We start from the raw sequence: 23057 nt of genomic DNA, 5'->3' as shown, positions 1-23057 counted from the left end.
GAGACCGACAATCGGTTAGGTCTTCCGTCCCGGGACCCTCATATCACCCAAGCCTCTCTTGCCCTTACCGTGACTGTCCCGCGTTCTCTCAGAATGCCATCCAGACTTCGCTCTGCACTCCCAGCCAGATCAGGAACCCCTAGCCCTCAGACCTCTGCCAGCAATTTTCGGGAGTTTGTGCTCACCTGTCCTCCACTCATCCAGACACTTAGGGCGCAATTCTCCGCACTCACGACGGTGCGGAGAATAGCGGGGTTCATAAAATTTTACGGCCACGCTAGTCTGACGCCCTCCCGCTATTCTCCCCCCCACCATGCCCGACTCCCGATACGAATCACTGCCGCCGGTTTTTTACGGCCAGCAGCGATTCTCAGCTGTTCGATGGGCCGAGTTCCAAGCCCTTTACGGCTGTTTTTACGAACGGCAAACACACCTGGTCTGGCCGTTCGTAAAAACGGCCGTAAAGTGCCGATTTTTAAAACCATGGCACCGATTGGCACGGCAGTACCACGGCCGTGCCAAGGGTGCCATGGGCCCGCGATCGGTGGGCACCGATCGCGGGCAGCGGGTCCGATACCTGCGCACTCTTTGTCCTTCCGCCGCCCCGCTGTATCACTTCACGGGGCGGCTGAGGGGCATCCCGGCCCGCGCATGCGCGGGTTTCGCGCAAATGCGCGATGACGTCATCCGCGCATGCGCGGGTTGGAGTCTTCCAATCCGCGCATGCGCGGCTGACGTCACGTGACGCGTCAGCCGGCGCAAACTCTGGCAAGCGGGCTTAACGAAATTCGTTAAGCCCGCGATGCCGGAGTTTACGGCGGCGGCATGCTAGCCCCGACCGGGGACCAGAATCGGTTCCCGGTCGGGGAGGGGGAGGCTGGCGTCAAACCCGCCCGGATTTGACGCCGCCTTACGATTTCTCCCTCTCTGGGAGAATCGCGCCCTTACCCTTTAGCTGTGAGAGAATCCTCAGTGATGAAGCCCTGCTCTTTAGTGTTTCATTGTTGGCATCTGCCTCTATGGTGCTGACACTCCTAGAGTACTGGCACACTGTTGAGGTATCAAAGGTTGCAGGACATCCGGTCCACTAGTCATCCGCTCAGACATGGCATCTGTTCCTTCAAGGCACATGGGAGTTCAGGAATGTGAAGTGACCTCACAACTAACAAGGCTAACCCTCCTTTGAAATAACCTTCAGCTGTGCTACCGAGGGTGTCCAGCGAAGGTTCACCAGACTAATTCCCGGCCTGACAGGACTGACATATGAAGAAAGACTGGATCGACTAGGCTTGTACTCACTGGGCTTCAGAAGAATGAGAGAGGATCTCATAGAAACATAAAATCCTGATGGGACTGGATAGGCTAGATGCGGGAAGAATGTTCCCGATGTTGGGGACGTCCAGAACTAAGAATAATGGGTAAGCCATTCAGGACTGAGATGAGGAAGAACTTCTTCTCTCAGAGAGTTGTGAACTTGTGAAATTCTCAGCCACAGAAAGCTGTTGGGGCCGGTTCGTTGGATATATTCAAGAGAGAGCTGGACGTGGCCCTTGCGGCTAAAGAGATCAAGGGGCATGGAGAGAAAGTGAGAGTGGGATACTGAATTTGAATGATCAGCCATGATCATATTGAATGGTAGTGCACGCCTGAAGGGCCGAATGGCCCATTCCTGCACTTATTTTCTATGTTTCTATGAAGCTAGAGGCTGCTCACAGTCAAAGGGCTGGATTCTCCATTATTGAGACTATGTCCCCATGCTGGCGTCAAAACGGTGGCGTTTTACTCCTGAAATTCCTGCAAAAAAAGTTAAACAAATTCATAGACCTGCAGGGGGCTAGCAGGGACCTGGAGTGAATCTCAGAGCTTTTGCTGCAGATACGAGCCCCCGCAGGGTCAGAGGTCGCGCATACGCAGAGCGGTGACCTTCAGCAGCCGCGCCGTGCTCCATGGTGGTCTCAGATCACGGAGCCAGACCCAAGAAAGAGACCCCCCGATCGGCCACATGCCCGAGCATCAAACCCTGCACATCACATTAAATCCCCAGCTGTGTATAAGGTCTCCGATCTGTTCGCCCACCGACGTGGACTGAGTCCGCAGCCGTCACATGAGCATCCCAACCGGCAATAGCAGGTTAGTTCCACGCCGTCGGGAACTCAGCCGGTGGGGGGGGGCGGAGGATTGCTGAGTGGGCCTCTGGCAATGGCCCCCGGCGACGCGACGTACTCCCCGGTGACGCCGATTTTCGGGGCCCGGAGAATCGCTGAACGGGCGCCGGACCCGATTACGGCAGCTGGTGTTGCCTCTGTATTTAAAGATGACTTGAAGGCACACCGCCCCTCACCCCCTGCTTCCCCCCCCCCCCCCCCCCACCCCCCTCCCCTCCCGCCTCCCCAACCCAAGGCCAATCCCTGACCTGGACCCTTACAACTCCACGAACATTCCAACCCCACTGAAGAGCCAGCAAACCCCCCCCCCCCCCAAACCCCGAACACTGGGGCAACCGCAGTGCCCCTGAGCTGCATGCCGGCGAATTTAGGTCTGGAGGAGAGATCATTGCAGGAATGGAGGCCTGAGAGGCCTTTTACTGCCAAGGTGTAATAGTGCGAAAAATATTCACTCCTCAAATAGTAAGATATACTCATCTTAACAATATTTACAACGTGACTGAAACAAATTGCTAAATCTTCTCTCTATTTTGGGATATTGGTGGGGAGCAAATTGGTCACCACATCCCTCCCTGACAACAGTAAAATAATTCAAAAAATATTTGATTGGCTGTCAGCCTGTTCGCATACATCCTGGGGATGTAAAAGACGCCATCCAAGTTAAAGTTTGCTTTTTTCTTTCTGGTCTTGCTGATTTCTGCTCTCAATTATACATATTTCCAAAGGGACGTATTTCTTCCAGTTATACTCTGAATGTGTCCAAATTGAATAGCAATGAGATTGCCCGCAGGCTGCTAATCCATGACGGTGGCAGGAATTTCAATGCACCATGGCAAGGACGCAATGCTGCTGAATTGAAATAAGGCACTGACTTCAGGTGAGACTCAATCGGCAATGTTCAATGGTCTAATTAAAGAAAAATACAGCAGATACAGGAAATCCAAAATAAGAACAGAAAATGTGGAAATACTCAGCGATCCAGCGACCGGGTTGCACCCAGCGCCAATCTGGGAAAGTAGTGGGAGACAGCAAAATCGGGATTCGCACCTTGGCAATCAATTTTGCGATTCACTCAACCCGCTGTCTGACCGCCGGGAAACCTGGGTATTTATACCCTGCCTCGGAGGCTCTCGGCCAATTGGTGAGCAGACACATGACTAGTCCCAGCCAATCAGATAAGAGGTACATGACCAGCCAGAGCCAATGGGGAACCAATGCTCTGCACCAATGGCAGTGCTCCCGCTCATATCACCACATTTACCCCTTGTGGAGAAAGAAGGCGGGGGGGGGGGGTGTGAGGGGAAGAGAGAGGGGGGTGTTCCGAGGACTGGTGATATGAGTAGAGATAATCGAAGATATTGGCTGCCCACTGGCTCGTGGCAAAAATAAACAATACTACATACTACAAAAAAAATTACAATAGAGTCCAATAAAGTCCCATGGCCGTTGCATCAGATGGTCACGATCAGCCTGTCGGCTGCCCGTGGTGTTCTGGAGGACCGTCGCAGTGGAGCCGGTGACGTCGGGCCGATGGTCGTCCTTGCCTCCGGGAGCATCAGTCGTAGATGTGTCTCCGTACCCCGGGCCGGTGGTGGAGACGCTGTAATCGGGGAAGAGGGGTTATATGCGTTGGGTCGTGGGGGCGCGGGGGGCGCTGGGGGGAATTGGGGTGGGGGGGGTGTTGATGGAAGAGGAGAGGGCCACACGCCGGCGGGTGCCAGGTCCCGGAGCGAGACCGTATCCTGCCGACCGTCAGGATATTCCACGTAAGCATACTGCGGGTTGGTGTGGAGTAACTGGACTCGCTCAACCAACGGGTCGGACTTGTGCACCAGCACATGCTTCCGGAGCAAGATGGGCCCGGGAGTGGCCAGCCAGGTCGGGAAAGGGGACCCTGAGGACGACTTCCTAGGGAAAACAAGAAGACGTTCATGAGGTGTTTGATTAGTGGTAGTACAGAGGAGAGACTGGATTGAATGAAGGGCGTCGGGGATGACCTCTTGCCAACGGGGAATAGGGAGATCTCTGGACCGTAGGGCCAGCAGGATGGTCTTCCAAATGGTGCAATTCTCCCGCTCGACCTGACCGTTACCCCGCGGGTTATAACTGGTCGTCCTGCTAGAGGCTATGCCCCTGCTGAGCAGGAACTGACGCAGTTCGTCACTCATAAAAGAGGACCACCGGTCGCTGAGTATGTACGCGGGGTAACCGAACAGGGAGAAGATGGATAGGAGGGCCTGTATGACGGTTGTTGTGGTCTTGTCGGGACAGGGAATGGCGAAAGGGAAGCAGGAGTACTCGTCGATAACACTCAGGAAATACGTGTTACGGTTGTTAGAGGGGAGGGGACCCTTGAAGTCTATGCTGAGACGTTCGAAGGAGCGGGATGCTTTGATCAGATACGCTTGTTCGGGGCGGTAGAAGTGCGGTTTGCACTCGGCGCAGATGTGGCAGTCCCTGGTGACGGTCCTGACTTCCTCAACGGAGTAGGGCAGGTTGCGGGTCTTAATAAAATGGTAAAAACGTGTGACCCCTGGATGGCAGAGGTCCGTGTGGAAGGAGCCGAGGCGGTCAATCTGCGCGCTGCGCAGGTACCGCGGGTTAGGGAATCGGAAGGCTCGTTGAGCTTCCCAGGACGATACAAGATATCGTAGTTGTACGTGGACAACTCGATCCGCCACCGCAAGATCTTGTCGTTCTTGATCTTGCCCTTCTGTGCATTATTGAACATGAAAGCTACTGACCGTTGGTCTGTGAGGAGGGTAAACCTCCTGCCGGCCAGATAGTGCCTTCAATTTCGCACAGCTTCGACTATGGCCTGTGCCTCCTTTCCCACCGAGGAGTGGCGGATTTCGGAAGCGTGGAGGGTTCGTGAGAGGAAGGCCACGGGTCTGCCCGCTTGGTTCAGGGTGGCCGCCAGAGCTACGTCAGACGCGTCACTCTCAACCTGGAATGGGAGGGACTCGTCGATAGCGCGCATCGTGACCTTTGCGATATCCGCTTTGATGCAGCTAAAGGCCTGGCGGGCCTCCATCGACAGGGGAAAGTAGCTGGACTGGATGAGAGGGCGGGCTTTGTCGGCGTAATTGGGGACCCACTGGGCGTAATAGGGGAAGAAGCCCAGGCAGCGTTTGAGGGATTTGAGGGAGTTGGGGAGAGGGAGTTCCATCAGGGAGCGCATGCGTTCGGGATCGGGGCCTATCACTCCGTTACGCACTACGTAGCCGAGGATGGCTAGACGGTCTGTGCTAAAGACGCACTTATCCTTATTGTAGGTTAAATTAAGGAGTTTCGCGGTTCGGAGGAATTTTTGAAGGTTGATGTCATGGTCCTGCTGATCGTGGCCGCAGATGGTGACATTATCGAGGTACGGAAAGGTAGCCCGTAACCCATGCCTGTCGACCATTCGGTCCATCTCCCGTTGGAAGACCGAGACCCCATTTGTGACACCGAATGGAACCCTGAGGAAGTGGTAGAGGCGCCCATCTGCCTCAAACGCGGTGTACTTGCAGTCACTCGCGCGGATGGGGAGCTGGTGGTAGGCGGACTTAAGGTCCACCGTGGAGAAGACTTTGTATTTCGCGACCCTGTTAACCAGGTCGGAAATACGGGGGGAGAGGATACGCGTCCAGCTGCGTAAACCTGTTGATGGTCTGACTGTAATCGATGACCATCTGGTTTTTCTCCCCAGTCCGAACTACCAGCACTTGGGCTCGCCAGGGACTGTTGCTGGCCTCGATCACTCCTTCCTTAAGGAGCCTCTGGATCTCGGACCCGATGAAGGTCCGGTCCTGGGAACTGTATCATCTGCTATCAGTGGCGACAGGTTTACAATCTGGGGTGAGATTAGCAAACAAGGAAGGGGGGGTCCACTTTGAGGGACGCGAGGTTGCAGATAGTAAGGGGGGGAATAGGGCCGCCGAATTGGAAGGTTAAGCTCTGCAGGTTGCACTGGAAATCCAGGCCCAAGAGTGCCGGAGCGCATAGACGGGGGAGCGCATAAACGGATGTGTGAGGTATCAGCCAACCGATTGAGGGGGTTTTGGGATATTGAGACGTGGTAGGTGGAACTGATGCCAAGAGAGAGGTGGTAACTTACCCTTGTCGCCCATTGGAGGTCGTTCGTCTTCTTCCGCCATTGGACGCTGGTCCTCCTGGTCTTGCTGTCCGCACACACTGCAGCCGTCACTGCCTTCTAGGCGGTATTGGTAACCCTGCTGCTGGTCGTCCGACCCCCTCAAGGGAACAGGGTGCCCCCCCCCCCACTCATCCATGCATTGAGAAGCCTGGCGAAGTCGGCATCCACAAAGTGAGGAGCAGGTCTGTGCGCTGCCAATGCTTGTGTGTTGACTGGGAGTGAGTGGTGAGGGAGCGTTTAGAAGTAGCTCCCCCTTGTTAGCAGCAAGCTGCTGAGGCAGAGTCTGGCGAATCAGACGACGAGGGAGCCAGGAATGTCGAGAATCATGTTTGGGACTAAGTGCCGTTGAATTCAGGTCGCGATCTCTCCAATGCAGCCGACACGAAACTGTCCGTCAAACCCACCCAAAATAACACTTCAAAATTCTTCCGTTAAATTGCGCCCAGGGTTAACTTTTTGTGTCCAATATAACTGCGGTTTAGCGGTTCAGTGATGTAATGTTGTTTCCACACCAGGTGTTCAAAGGGAATGCATCAATCACATCAGTAACCATAGCAACTTTGCAGCATGGGATGTTTTGATCAATAACGGATTGGAAAATGATGGAGTGCTGACTAAAATTCCCCACAAATTATTCAATCAGAGCTTTGACAAAGAGTCATCGGACTCGAAACGTTAGCTCTTTTCTCTCCCTACAGGTGCTGCCAGACTTGCTGAGATTTTCCAGCATTTTCCCTTTCGATTCAATCAGAGAGTTGATTTAATAAACGGAGAACCTTTGAGCTAGAATGACTGTTTCCTTACTGCCTGGCATTCTTTGTTCTGCATGTAACATCTTCTCAGGTGTCTCTTTAGCTTTTCTTTCTTGAAACTATTTAAGGTGCCATCAGTATGATGGAGGCCATGTGATCAAGTGGAATATTTATTAAAGATGGGAGCAGAGTAGGGTCTTAAGGCGTAAGGGATTATATTGATTTGGCAAATGTTGACAAATCTATTGTTCTTCAAGGGTTGATTCCAGGGTCAGGGTTCAATCAGGTGTCCATTTTACCAGCGGCAGACAATACCAAAGCAACCAGAAGGCAGGTAGCCAGACTCCAGGAAGGTAGGTTCTGGTTGCTTTGTTATTCAGCAGCCAGCATGGATACTATGGGCAGAATGGCCTCCTTCTATGTAGTAATTTTTCGAAGATACTATGGTTCCTAAGGATGGCACATTACTCTGGGAAGCCACCAAAACTTTCTACTGGGAACACAATTGAACATGGAAACTGAGGAGGAGGCCTTCCTGTCCCTCAAAGCTTTACGGCCATTTACGAAGATCAGGACTAAATGATAACCTTACCTCCACCTTCCTGCATTCTCATCATTTTCTTTGGTTCCCTTAGTATCCAAAAGTCCATTGATCTCTGTCTTGAATATCCTCAATGATTGAGCATCGTTGGCTCTCTGGACATGTCTCCTCGTCTCAATCCCCTCATTTTGAGTCCTTTCTCCCTGGTTTTTTGACTCCCCAGCAAGCAAATGCCTCACTTTCTCCTCCCAATGAAAAACACACAGAAGAATCACACAGGGCCGCACGGTAGCATGGTGGTTAGCATAAATGCTTCACAGCTCCAGGGTCCCAGGTTCGATTCCCGGCTGGGTCACTGTCTGTGTGGAGTCTGCACGTCCTCCCTGTGCGTGCGTGGGTTTCCTCCGGGTTTCCTCCGGGTGCTCCGGTTTCCTCCCACAGTCCAAAGATGTGCGGGTTAGGTGGATTGGCCATGCTAAATTGCCCGTAGTGTCCTAAAAAGTAAGGTTAAGGGGGGGGTTGTTGGGTTACGGGTATAGGGTGGATGCGTGGGTTTGAGTAGGGTGACCATGGCTCGGCACAACATCGAGGGCCGAAGGGCCTGTTCTGTGCTGTACTGTTCTATGTTCTACAGGAATTTTAAAAATACACGGCCTACATTTTCAGGAAAAGCCCAGAGCAAGACACCTCAAATACAACACCCACCCACACCCACACATATACATATACACCTTTCTGAAAATATATTTGTCGTTTCTGTTTTTACTCCTGTCCGTCTTTGGATTCCTTGAGCAAATTTAGAAGCTCACATTTGCTCCTGATGCCCAAAGAGTTAACGCATATATTGCAAGCAATGGGCCTGGAGGCAAGAAGCCGTGTGGAACTCCATTCAATTCCTCCACTCACTTTGACACTACAACCGTCACAAGTGCAATCTATTTCCCACCTTTGTTTAATCAACTTCTTATCCAGGTCCATGTTCTACCCTGTGGCTTTTAATTTCACTCGAAGACTTTATCCAAACAGACGACAGCGAAAGGAGCTCTATGATCTAATTCATCTGTCATGCCTTTGAAGAGTCAATGAGCTTTGTCAGACTGAATCTTCCCTAGTTCATTCTGTGCTGTCTGATTCCTATTAAATTATTACTATACACTTGCATCTCCAGACTTTCCTTGAAGAATAGATTCCATTATTGATGTCAAGTTAGTGGGCCGGTGGCTGCCTGGGACTAATTTGTCACTCGCATGCATTTTGCCCGCTTAGCTCAGAGACTGGTATTATTGTCTCTCAATCAGAAAGTTATTGGCCGAGAAACATGACTGCACAATACTTGTATTTCAGGTGCTAAACAGGCTCCGAGACGGGCAGAAAATTATGAGCCAGTGTCGAATCGCCCATCATATTGCTACAAACTAAAAAAATAGGCTTCCTGGGCTTAAGACTACAACAGACGTTGGGACCTATATATATTCAAATAAGGGGGCCAACAACCGGTTTAATGTGCACTCTGCTATGTGGGTTTCCCTGAACACAACCAGCATCAGGCTGGTTGCATTGCGAAGAGCAGACCTATGTAAGGCCTAACAGATGATCTTTCAGAAGAGGGCAGGCCAGGGGTGGAGCGGGACACAGTGGTTAGCACTGCTGCCTACGGCGCTGAGGACCCAGGTTGGAATCCCGGTCCTGGGTCACTGTCTGCGTGGAGTTTGCACATTCTCCCCGTGTCTGCATGGGTTTCACCCCCACAACCCAAAGATGTTTAGCATGGGCCATGGGCAGCACGGTAGCATGGTGGTTAGCGTCAATGCTTCACAGCTCCAGGGTCCCAGGTTCAGTTCCCGGCTGGGTCACTATCTGTGCGGAGTCTGCACGTCCTCCCCGTGTGTGCGTGGGTTTCCTCCGGGTGCTCCGGTTTCCTCCCACAGTCCAAAGATGTGCGGGTTAGGTGGATTGGCCATGCTAAATTGCCCGTAGTGTCCTAAAAAGTAAGGTTAAGGGGGGGTTGTTGGGTTACGGGTATAGGGTGGATACGTGGGTTTGAGTAGGGTGGTCATTGCTCAGCACAACATCGAGGGCCGAAGGGCCTGTTCTGTGCTGTACTGTTCTATGTTCTATGTTCTATGTTCTATGTGCAGGGTAGGTGGATTGGCCACGCTAAATTGCCCCTTAATTGGAAACAAATAATTAGGTACTCTAGATTTTAAACCGAAAAGGACAGGCCACTTACCAGTAAGGTAAGTATTTAAAATATATTGACTTGTTATGAATTCAATTTATTATATCTGCGTGTGTCATACGCAGTCTATGGACATTGTAACATTCAAAGGTACTGGATTTTCTAAAGCTGTTACAGGCGATCCTGCCCAGTAACAAGGGTGGGACCCTCTGAGAATAATTTGATAGCTTCCCGAGATCAGTTCAAGGGTAAGTGAAGAACTCATCTTCAGCCAGATTGAGGTAGTTTGCCGGCCAAGAAGTGTCACAGGTACAGGGACAGGAAAAGGCTCCTTTGAGTAAGTTAAAAGCAGGGAGCACAAAATAGGCTCTGAATTAAATAAAGAGCTGCAGTTTGCAGACTGACTCCATACTGTAGGCCATTCGGGCAAAGGTACACTTTTGGAGCAGTGGTGTTCTGCTTGGCATGGCCATAGGTCTGAAAGTGTGCTTGTGAGCTGGTGCTGATTCACTCAGGAATCCAGGGAATAGGAATCTTGGAAGGCGAAATTGAAAGCCTGCGAGATGGGCCATTGTTATCCGAGCGGGAGAGACAATTGGAGAGAATTTCAAGGACAGATCTTCAAAGGTGGAGTTTGGAAACCTACGTGAGAAAGACAGATTTTCAGTAAGATTGGCTGAATCACAGCGGGACTAACGTTCGGATGATTCCTTGAAAAATCCATGGACTCTTGGTTGGTTATATCTGTCATTTACTCCAGTGCGGTGTGTTCAACCGTAGTTCAGCTAATATTTCACATGGACCTCTGGATTTTAGAGTATAGGATATACATTGTAAATTGTTTTATCTTTCTGAACTTGTATGGTAAAGTTTGTTTTTCTTTGTTCAAAACCTATGGAACCTTCTGTCTTTATTCCAAAAGTAGGTGCCTTGACTCCCAACCTGTGTCTATTTTAAACAAAATGTAATTGGCCCCTAATCAGATCTCCCCCCATGTCCCAGAGTTTGGCCAAGGATCGTAACAAAAACTGGAGGCTTGGGGGCTCATCTGGGAGATTCCTTAGATAAATGTGAAGCCAAGAAGAACAGGAGGGAATTTCAGTGATGCTTGCTTCACCAGTAGTAGCCCTGTGGCAAATCCTGGGAGAAGGGAGAGAAGGGAACATATCAAATTCCTGTATTCAGAGGGAGCAGCCCTACTCCTAGATCCACGGGCCCAATTTTTCAAAACTATAACAATATGTTTTACCTTGAGTTGGCAGCCACTGTAGTTCGAATCTATAGAATCAATAGAGTGCAGAAGGAGGCCATTCAGCCTATCATGTCTGCACTGACCCTCCGACAGAGAACCCTACCTAGACCCAATAGCCCGCCCTATGCCCGCAACTCTGTGCATTCCTAATGGAAAATCCACCTAACCTGCACATCTTTGAGCTGTGGGAGGAAACTGGAGCACCCGGAGGACACCCACGCAGACACGGGGAGAAAGTACAAACTCCACACAGGCAGTCACCCAACCTGGAACTGAAGCCGGGCTCTGCTGCAGTGAGGCAGCAGTGCTAAACACTGTGCCACCGTGCCGCCGATAATCATCTGATTACCATGTCTTATAAGTGGTTAGTGTATTGCAGGATGACAGAAGACTATAGTGTATCTTCCCTGCCTTCGACACTCCTTTGTCTTCTAGCATAAATATCTCTCATTTCCCCTCGTCCCATTTTATTGGTACAGTCACCAATTTGAAGTCAAAGGGTGTAATTTTCTTTCATCAATTTTATCTTGGGTCAATCACTTGGCTGGAACTGGTCGGAGGAATAAAGAGGAATAAATTATTATCTAAATGGAGAGAAACTTCAAAATGCTTCCGTGCAGAGGGATCTGGGCGTACTCATGCATGAATCTCAGAACGTTAGCATGAAATTGCAGCGGATAATAAGGCAGGCAATTGAAATGTTGGCATTCATTGCGAATAGAGTATAAAAGTAGGGACATAAGAACATAAGAACTAGGAGCAGGAGTAGGCCATATGGCCCCTCGAGCCTGCTCCGCCATTCAATGAGATCATGGCTGATCTTTTGTGGACTCAGCTCCACTTTCTGGCCCGAACACCATAACCCTTAATCCCTTTATTCTTCAAAAAACTATCTAGCTATATCTTAAAAACATTTAATGAAGGAGCCTCAACTGCTTCACTGGGCAAGGAATTCCATAGATTCACAACCCTTTGGGTGAAGAGGTTCCTCCTAAACTCAGTCCTAAATCTACTTCCCCTGATTTTGAGGCTATGCCCCCTAGTTCTGCTTTCACCCGCCAGTGGAAACAACCTGCCCGCATCTATCCTATCTATTCCCTTCATAATTTTATATGTTTGTGTAAAATCCCCCCTCATCCTTCTAAATTCCAACATACAGTCCCAGTCTACTCAACCTCTCCTCGTAATCCAACCCCTTCAGCTCTGGGATTAACCTAGTGAATCTCCTCTGCACACCCTCCAGTGCCAGTACATCTTTTCTCAGGTAAGGAGACCAAAACTGAACACAATACTCCAGGTGTGGCCTCACTAACCCCTTATACAATTGCAGCATAACCTCCCTAGTCTTAAACTCCATCCCTCTAGCAATGAAGGACAAAATTCCATTTGCCTTCTTAATCACCTGTTGCACCTGTAAACCAACGTTTTGCAACTCATGCACGAGCACACCCAGGTCTCTCTGCACAGCAGCATGTTTTAATATTTTATCATTTAAATAATAATCCCTTTTGCTGTTATTCCTACCAAAATGGATAACCTCACATTTGTCAACATTGTATTCCATCTGCCAGACCCTAGCCCATTCACTTAACCTATCCAAATCCCTCTGCAGACTTCCGGTATCCTCTGCACTTTTTGCTTTACCACTCATCTTAGTGTCGTCTGCAAACTTGGACACATTGCTCTTGGTCCCCAACTCCAAATCATCAATGTAAATTGTGAACAATTGTGGGACCAACACTGATCTCTGAGGGACACCACTAGCTACTGATTGCCAACCAGAGAAACACCCATTAATCCCCACTCTTTGCTTTCTATTAATTAACCAATCCTCTATCCATGCTACTACATTACCTTAATGCCATGCATCTTTATCTTATGCAGCAACCTTTTGTATGGCACCTTGTCAAAGGCTTTCTGGAAATCCAGATATATTACATCCATTGGCTCCCCGTTATCTACTGCACTGGTAATGTCCTCACAAAATTCCACTAAACTAGTTAGACACGACCTGTCCATTATGAATCCATGCTGCATCTGCCCAATGGGACAATTTCCACCCAGATGCCTCTCTATTTCTTCCTTGATGATAGATTCCAGCATCTTCCCTATTACCGAAGTTAAGCTCACTGGCCTGGGACGTGTTGTTGCAACTGTACAGGGCATTGGTGAGACCACATCTGGAGTACTGTGCATGGTTTTGGTTGACTTACTTGAAGAAGGATATAAATGCGGTACAGAGAAGATTCACTAGATTAATTCCAGGCATGAAGAATTTGCCTTATGAATAGAGTTTGAGCAGTTTAGGCCTATGCTCATTGGAGTTTAGAAGAATGAGAGGAGATCTAATTGTGGTATGTTTCTGGAACACACCTCTTCATTCACCTGAGGAAGGAGCAGTGCTCCAAAAGCTAGTGATTCAAAACATACCTGTTGGAGTTTAACCTGGTGCTGTAAGACTTCTTACAGTGCTCACCCCAGTCCAACGCCGGCATTTCCACATCATAATTGAGGTATGTAAGATGTTAAAGGGGGTTGACAGTGTTTCCCCTTGATGGACACTCTAGAATGAGAAGCCTTAATTATAAGCTAAGGGGTGGCAGATTTAAAACAGAAATGGGGAGTGGGCAGGAAGGTGGAGATGAGGCTGAGATGAGATCAGCCATGATCGTGTTGAATGGCCGAGCAGGTTCGAGGGGCTGAGTTGCCTACTCCTGCTCCTAGTTCATATGCTCTTGTGCATCCAACACTTGCTGAGCTTGTGAAGGAACCCAGCCATAATGAAGATTATAATAAGAAGTCTTACAGCACCACGTTAAAGTCCAACAGGTTTGTTTCAAATCACTAGCTTTCGGAGTACTGCTCCTTCGAAGGAGCTGCGCTCCGAAAGCTAGTGATTTGAAATAAACATGTTGGACTTTAACCTGGTGTTGTAAGACTTCTTACTGTGCCCACCCCAGTCCAACACTGGCATCTCCACATCATGAGGATTATAATGACATTTTGCTAAATAACAGCTTAAATTTTTTGGGCGCGATTCTCTGCTGCCCACGACGGGTCGGAGAATAGCGGGAGGGCCTTCCCGACAATTTTCACAGCCTCCCGCTATTCTCCCCCCCTCCAGCCGCCCCCGACACAAATCGCTGCTCGCCGTTTGTTACGGCGAACAGCGATTCTCCGCAGGCCGATGGGCCGAATACCGTGGAGTTTACGGTCGTTTTCACGAACGCGATCACACCTGCTTTCAGCACCACGGCCGTGCTAAGGGTGGCATGGGCCTGCGATCGGTGGGCACCGATCGCGGGCAGCGGGTCCGATACCCGCGCACTATTTGTTCTTCCGCCGCCCCGCAGGATCAGTCCGCGGGGCGGCTGAGGGGCATGACGGCCCGCGCATGCGCGGGTTTGATGCGTCTGCGTGATGACGTCATCCGCGCATGCCATCCAACCCGCGCATGCGCGGCTGACGTCATTGTGCGCGTCAGCCGGCGTGACGCTTGCCGCACGGACTTAGCGACGGTCACTAGGCCCGCGATGCTGTGCTTCACGGGGCCCCGCTGCTAGCCCCGCCCGGGGGGGAGAATCGGGTCCTGGGAGGGGGCGCGGAGGCTGCCGTGAAACACGGCCAGTTTCACGGCAGCCTTTACGACTCGCCGCATTTGCGGAGAATCCTTTATGTTTGGTTGAAGGAGGCTTTGGTCAGTTACTGTCGTGCATGTTGTAGATGGTACACACTGCGTGGGGTACCAGTCAAACGGTCTGTTTTGTCATGGATGGTATCAAAGAATCATTGAATTTACAGTGCAGAGGAGGTCATTTGGTCCATCGAGTCTGCACAGGCCCTTGGAAAGAGCACCCTGTCATGATATGCAAACATGCAGCTAATGAACACATAGAATAGGACACGACCAATGAGCAGTCAGGACAGTCAGGGGTGGTATCTCACTATAAAAGGGATGAGGCACTCACACCCTGCCTCTTTCCACAGACCAACATCTACAGAGTGAGACAGGGTGTATCCTCAGCATCATCAGCAAGGCTGGTTCAGTTAGACTGAGTTACTACATTTAGATTAGCAGAGAGTCGAACTCATTGAGAACTGTGCTAATAGTTTCAATAAAACATACTGAACGCACTTCAAAGTCTGGAGCATCTTTTACTCAAAACTGCATCAAGTGGCAGCTTGTGTTATTCCAAATTACATAACATGACATGATACAAGGAGGCTGTTCAATCTAGTTAGTTAAACTCAGCAAGATCCGTGACGACCAGCGAATGTATACCGGCACAATGGAAAAGATTCAGGCTCCTCACCAGCTCAGGACCTCCGGCAATCTCAGTGCCAACTGGCGGACATTCAAGCAGAAATTTCAGCTTTACGTCGAAACACCAGGCCTCAATGGTGCGTCTAATGCACGGAAGATATCTCTTCTCCTCATCACAGCGGGTGATCACGCCTTGCAAATATTCAACTCCTTTCACTTCGCCGAAGACCAGTACAAGACAAAGTTTCAGACCATCCTGGACAAGTTTGACAGCCACTGTGAGGTGGACACCAACGAAATCTTCGAACGCTACATATTCAAGCAGCGATTGCAAGGTAAAGACAAATCCTTCACCTCATATTTAACTAACCTAAGACTGCTAGCGCAATCCTGCAACTTCGGTGATATCACTGACTCCATGATCAGAGACAAAATTGTTTTTGGAGTTCACTCTGATCCTCTGAGAGAGCAGTTACTTAAGATCAAGCATATGACCCTGCCAGTCGCGATTGAAACATGCACAGTGCATGAGGACGCTAAAAATCGCTACTCCCATTACAAAACGGCAGAAAATGATAGACTAGCCTCCCACGAGGCGGAGAGTGTGCAGGCCATCTCCCGGATGCAGCGCCTCAACATTGACAAAAGCAGCCATTGCACGTGCTCTTCCCGGGGCCCGACGCATGTGCGATGCGAATGGGATAACAAAGCGGCCGAAACCCACACTGTGCAGGTGCAGACATCTGAGAACAGCACTGCGCATGTGCAATGACACACAGAGCGTCAGGACGCCAACGTCATGACGTGTTCGAACTGTGGCATCGCCCATTTAATGAAACACTGCCCTGCAAGAGGCACATGCTGTTTAAACTGCGGGAAGCCAGGCCACAATGCAGCCCTGTGCAGATCTGCACCACCAGTCAGGAGCCAGCGCTCCCAATTCCGACGACGGCGCATCCGGAGTGTGCAACAACGCCTACAGGATTCTGATCCCGGCAGTGCAACGGATCCAGATGATGAATGCCTGGACACACCTACGGTGTGGGCATTATTACAACGTGTGAATATGCCACACCAGACTCTTCGTAAGTCCAGTCAATCCTAGCTGTGGATTCCGAGGACGAATGGCGAGCAGTGATGAAGGTCAACCACCGCCACAACCAGTTCAAACTGGACACAGGTGCCTCTGCCAACATCCATTAAAGGCAGACTTCAGACGCATTAAGAAGCCCCCCACGGTCCTTCCAGCGGCGTGCAAGCCCCTGGATTACAACGGGAATGCCATCACGGAACTGGGATTCTGCCATCTGCACGTAATCCAACCGACACACACAAGCACGGTTACGCTTTGAAATTGTTAAGCGGGACAGGGCATCCCAGTAGGTGCGCACACCTTCAAGCAGCTTAACCTCATTCAAAGGGTTTACACCACGACATCCTCCCATGTGGATCTTCAGGCCGGCATCGACGACATCCTCGCCCAGTATCCAGATGTGTTCAACGGGATGGGCACGCTGCCGTATCGATACAAGATTCTGCTACAACCTGATGCCAAGCCAGTGGTCCACGCACCACGAAGAGTCCCTGCTCCACTGAGAGAGCGCCTGAAGGCACAGCTTAAGGATCCTCAGCAAAAAGGCATCATATCCAATCACCAAACCGACTGACTGGGTCAGCTCGATGGTGTACGTAAAGAAGCCTTCAGGAGACCTGCGCATCTGCACTGATCCCAATGATCTCAATAAGAATATCATGCGGGAACACTACCCCATCCCAATGCGGGAAGAACTCACGCGTGAGATGGCACACGCGCGCTTCTTCACCAAATTGGATGCATCACAGGGATTCTGGCAAATCCAGCTGGAAGAGTCCAGCAGAAGGCTCTTCACCTTCAACATGCCTTTTGGCAGATACTGCTACAATCGCATGCCATTTGGCATCATCTCGGCATCAGAGATATTCCAACGCATCATTGGGCAGATGATGGAGGGCATTGAAGGGGTTCATGTTTACGTTGACGACATCATCATATGGTCCAAGACCCCTGAAGAACATGTGTCCCGTCTCCAGCAGGCATTCGCCGTGTACATGCCAATGGCCTAAAGTTAAACAGGTCCAAATGTTGTTTTGGCACATCGACACTCAAGTTCCTAGGCGACCAGATCTCACAGCATGGTGTGCACCCGGACACAGACAAAATCAAGGCCATTGAGGCGATAAAGGTCCCCGAGGACAAAAAGGCGGTGCTGCGCATCTTGGGTATGGTCAATTTTCTGGGCAAGTTCATTCCAAACATGGCCACACACAACATGGCCCTACACAAGCTGGTGAAAAAGTCAACTTCCTTTGAGTGGAAGGCGGCACACCAGACAGAGTGGCTGGAGCTGAAAGCCAAGCTCATCACTGCACCACTCCTGGCATTCTTCAACCCGGACCGGGAGACACAGATATCCACAGATGTGAGTCAGGATGGCATCGGCGCGGTGTTGCTTCAACGAGATAACACATCATCCTGGGCACCAGTCGCCTACGCATCAAGGGCGATGATGCCCACTGAAACCAGATATGCACAGATTGAGAAGGAGCACTTGGGTCTTCTCACCGGCATCCTCAAATTTCATGATTATGTCTACGGCCTGCCGACATTCACTGCCGAGACGGATCATAGGCCTCTGGTCCACATCATCCACAAGGACCTGAACGACATGACGCCTCGGCTACAGAGAATCCTGCTTAAACTTAGGAGGTATGACTTCAACTTGGTGTACACACCTGGCAAGGAGCTCAACATCGCTGATTAATTGTCTAACTCCATCACCTCCCTCAGTGAGCCGCTGGAGATCGTCCAACACATTGAATCGCCGATGCAGCTGTTGTTAGCACTCTCCCAGTGTCAGATGAGAAGGTAGGTCTAAAGACCCCCTCTTGCAGCACGTCATCCACAACCTCACCAATGACTGGCAGAAAGGGCAGTGCCCACAATTTCACAATGTCAAGGATGACCTGACGGTGATTGTTGGTAGCCTCCTCAAGCTGGACAGGATTGGCATTCCGCTCAGTCTGCAGAGCTTGGTGCTGCGCCAGATTCATGGGGGACACCTGGGCATCGAGAAGTGCAGACGCAGAGCCCGGCAGGCTGTCTACTGGCCCGGCATCAGCCAGGACATCTCGAACATGGTCCTGAACTGTGCTACCTGTCAGCGGTTCCAGCCAGCGCAGAGCAAGGAGACGCTCCAACAACATGACATAGTGACCTCTCCATGTCCAAGGTTGGCATCAACCTCTTTCATGCGAATGGTCGTGACTGCATATTTATCATTGACTATTTCTCGAATTACCCTGAAGTGCTGAAGCTCCCGGACCTCACCTCCCGGACCGTCATCAAAGACTGGAAGGAGACGTTCTCAAGGCATGGCATCCCAATCACCGCCATGAGTGACAATGGCCCGTGCTTTCAAAGTCGAGAATGGTCCATGTTTGCCAGGTCATACAATTTCCAGCATGTCAGCTCCAGTCCGTACTATCCACAGTCCAATGGAAAAGCCGAGAAAGGGGTGCACATTGTGAAGCAGCTGATCTGCAAGGCCGCGGACTCTGCTTCCAACATACACCTTGCACTGCTCGTGTATAGGGCGACTCCATTGTCCACTGGCATGTCGCCGGCTCAACTCCTGATGAACAGGGACCTGTGGACGACGCTTCCAGCCATACACCTGCCCAACCTGGATCACCTCCTGGTGCTGCACAAGATGCAGCAGCTTCGAGACCGTCAAAAGCAAGACTATGATGGCCATTCCACCGTTCTGGCCGTGCTATCCCCGGCAGACACTGTCAGGTTCAAGATACCGGATGGTGGGTGGTCTGCTCCGGCTGTCGTTATTCGAAAGGCTGAATGCTCCATCGTGTGAAGGAATTGACGGGCACTGCACAAAGTTGCCTGCCCGCAACCATTTTCTCTTCCATTTCCATATGTTGAACTGCCACCTCCTGAGACCTCGAACCACAAAGCCACCAGTCAGGCTTCCATCCCGCCTGTCAAAGCGCTGTCGTCCCCTCCACCACCTCTCCGGCGGTCAACCAGGATCAGATGCAAGCCTCAGAGACTGGACTTGTGAACGTTTGTTTTGTTTGCTCTGTTCTATTGTCCTCCGTCAGTCATGTTAGACAGACTCATTCACATGTACATACATTCACATACGACAGCAAAACATGAAAAAAAGGGAGCCGTCATGATATGCAAACATGCAGCTAATGAACACATAGAATAGGACACGACCAATGAGCAGTCAGGACACTCAGGGGTGGTATCTCACTATAAAAGGGATCTGGGTCACTGTCCGTGTGGAGTTTGCACATTCTCCCCGTGTCTGCGTGGTTTTCGCCCCCACAACCCAAAAATGTGCAGGGTAGGTGGATTGGCCACGCGAAATTGCCCCTTAATTGGAAAAGATAATTGGGTAATCTAAATGTATAAAAAAAAATATATATATATATACTATAAAAGGGATGAGGCACTCACACCCCGCCTCTTTCCACAGACCAACATCTACAGAGTGAGACAGGGTGTACCCTCAGCATCACACCCCAGCATGTGGCTTAGAGCAAGGCTGGTTCAGTTAGACTGAGTTACTACATTTAGATTAGCAGAGAGTCAAACTCATTGAGAACTGTGCTAATAGTTCAATAAAACACATTGAACTCACTTCAAAGTCTGGAGCATCTTTTACTCAAAACTGCATCAAGTGGCAACTTGTGTTATTCCAAATTACATAACACAACACACCTACTGAAGCCCTCACCACCCTATCCCCGTAACCCCACCTAACCTTGTTGGACACAAAGGATAATTTATCATGGCCAATCCACCTAACCTGCACATCTTTGGACTGTGGAAGGAAACCGGAGCACCCGGAGGAAACCCATGCACACACGGAGAGAACGTACAGACTCCACACAGGCAATTGAACCTGGGACCCTGGAGCTGTGAAGCAACTGTGCCAACCACTGTGCTACCGTGCTGCCCAAGGTACGTTGAACCTTTGAGAGTTACTGCAGCTGCACTCATCCAGGCAAATGGAGAGCATTCCATCAAAGTCTTGACTTGTGCTTTGAAGATGGTGGACAGGTTTTGGGGAGCCAGGAGATGTGTTACTGGCCACAAAATTCCCACTCTCTTGCATCCACAGCATTTATATGGCTGGTCTTGTGCAGTTTCTGGCCAATGGTAACCCCAGGATGTTGATGTGAGCAGTTCAGCGATGGTAATGCCATTGAATGTCAAGGGGAGATGGTTGGATTCCTTGTTGGAGGTGGTCACTGTCTGGCACTTGTGTGGCGCAAATGTTTCTAGCCAGTTGTCAACCCAAACCCCCATGTTGTCCAGGTCTTGCTGCTTATCTCTGCAGGTCTTGTGGGCAGCACGGTAGCACAAGTGGCTAGCACTGTGGCTTCACAGTGCCAGGGTCCCAGGTTTGATTCCCCGCTGGGTCACTGTCTGTGCGGAGTCTGCACATTCTCCCCGTGTGTGCGTGGGTTTCCTCCGGGTGCTCCGGTTTCCTCCCACAGTCTAAAGACGTGCTGTTAGGTGGATTGGCCATGATAAATTGCCCTTAGTGACCAAAAAGGTTAGGGGGGTTATTGGGTGACGGGGATAGGGTGGAAGTGAGGGCTTAAGTGGGTGGGTGAAGACTTGATGGGCTGAATGGCCTCCTTCTGCACTGTCTGTTCTATGTTCATATAGGCAAGGACTGCTTCGGTGTCTAAGGAGTTGCAAATTGTGCTGAACATTGTGCAATCATCAGCAAACATCTCCACTTCCAACCTTCCGATGGAGGGATGATCATTTATGAAGCAATTGAAGATTTTGAGGCCTGGGCAAGTACCCTGAGGAACTCCCATTATACTGTCACCATTGGACAATGGCTGTAATGAGGTCTGAAGCCAAACGTTTCACCCAAACACAAGTTGGTGGGCTGGATATTGCTGAGTAGGTGCCACGTGAGAGCATTGTTGATGATACTTGGCTAATAATTGAATGCGGACTTACGGAGTGGTAATTGGCTGGATTCGATAAATAATTAAACTCGCTGCAGTAAATTAGGAGCATACTTAACAGCATATGAACGCTTTATAACAAAGTGATAATCATCAATACACTGCCAATCAATCTCTCTGGCCCCAAAAGGGAGAACAATTTGAAATGCAATGAGACATTTCGACACTGAGAACACAGGGAGAAAAGAGGCATTTCATATTCCCATGAAATGTGACAGCAACTCAGTAAACTAAAGCTGACATTTTTTTTCTCCCTCCGAGTTAATGCTATTTTTGAAAGTGCTCTTAAGTTATTGGGGAAAAAAATAATTTGGGGACACTGCAGCATTTACACAGAATAAGCTGAATTAATGAGGAGTTGTAACAGGGGAACTATCAGCTTGCTGAATGCCGCTTTTACGCTGATCGCAGTATGTAATTTGGGTTATGATAGCATGTTGTTATGCTTCAGGAAGAAACAGTGGCTTTGAAAGGATGGGAGCAGGTTGTCTCTCTATTTATAAATGCAAAGCAACAGAGTAAATGTAGCTGAATTGTTGAGTCATTTTCTCTTTGTGAAAAGAGTCAAATTGTCCTCCCACCAAATTTGTCATAATCTCAGATGATAGGTTAGACATGAAAGGAGTAGACTACGGAGTGTAGTGTGTCTGGTTCAAACAGATGCTCACTGCAGTTTATTGTAATGCATCCAAACAATCATTGCTTTCAATAAACTCATAATCCAATGATCTTATTTAATCTGTTCTTTAGTAGGCTTGTGAGGACACTATTTTGCAATTTTCAAAACTAAGAGATTGAATGCAATGTGAATGAAGCTTTAGATATAAATGATGAATCATAGAATCCCTACAGTACAGAAGGAGGCCATTCAGCCCATCGAGTCTGCACTAGCCCTTAGAAACAGCACCCTACTTTTTTTTTATAAATGTTTTTTATTCAGTTTTCATGTTTTATATTGAACAAATTACAAATTGTTAGAGAGTGAAAAAATACACGCAAAAATTAACATATATATTTACAGGTGAGCATCTTCGTAGTAATAACTGTGGCCTCCCCCTCTTTGCCGGCATACATATTTTACATTCCCCAACATGTTTATTGGCATTTATTTAGTTTGGTTTTGGGCCTTAGCTAGCCATCAAACCCCCGTAACGAGCCCGTAGCCCCCCCCCCCCCTCCCCGCCGGCTACCTTCCCCCGACTATTCTTCCTCTTGTACGTTGGCCACAAACAGGTCCCGGAACAATTGCATGAATGGCTCCCACGTTCTGTGGAAGCCGTCGTCCGACCCTCGGATGGCGAATTTGATTTTCTCCATTTGGAGAGAATCCGAGAGGTCGGACAGCCAGTCTGCAGCTCTGGGCGGTGCTGCTGACCGCCAGCCAAACAGGATTCTACGGCGGGCGATCAGGGAGGCAAAGGCAAGGGCGTCCGCCCTCCTCCCCAGGAATAGATCTGGCTGGTCTGAAACCCCGAAGACCGCCACTATCGGGCATGGCTCCACCCTCACCCCCACCACTTTGGACATAGCCTCGAAGAAGGCTGTCCAGTACTCCACAAGTCTGGGGCAAGACCAGAACATGTGGGCGTGGTTGGCCGGGCCTCTTTGGCACCGCTCACATCTGTCCTCCACCTCCGGGAAGAACCTACTCATACGGTTTCTCGTTAAGTGGGCTCTATGTACCACTTTTAGTTGCGTCAGGCTGAGCCTTG

Source organism: Scyliorhinus canicula, chromosome 12, assembly GCF_902713615.1.
Source record: "Scyliorhinus canicula chromosome 12, sScyCan1.1, whole genome shotgun sequence".
NCBI classification, from domain to species: domain Eukaryota; kingdom Metazoa; phylum Chordata; class Chondrichthyes; order Carcharhiniformes; family Scyliorhinidae; genus Scyliorhinus; species Scyliorhinus canicula.
The sequence above is the reverse complement of the archived record's forward strand: the minus strand, read 5'-3'. Positions refer to the sequence as shown.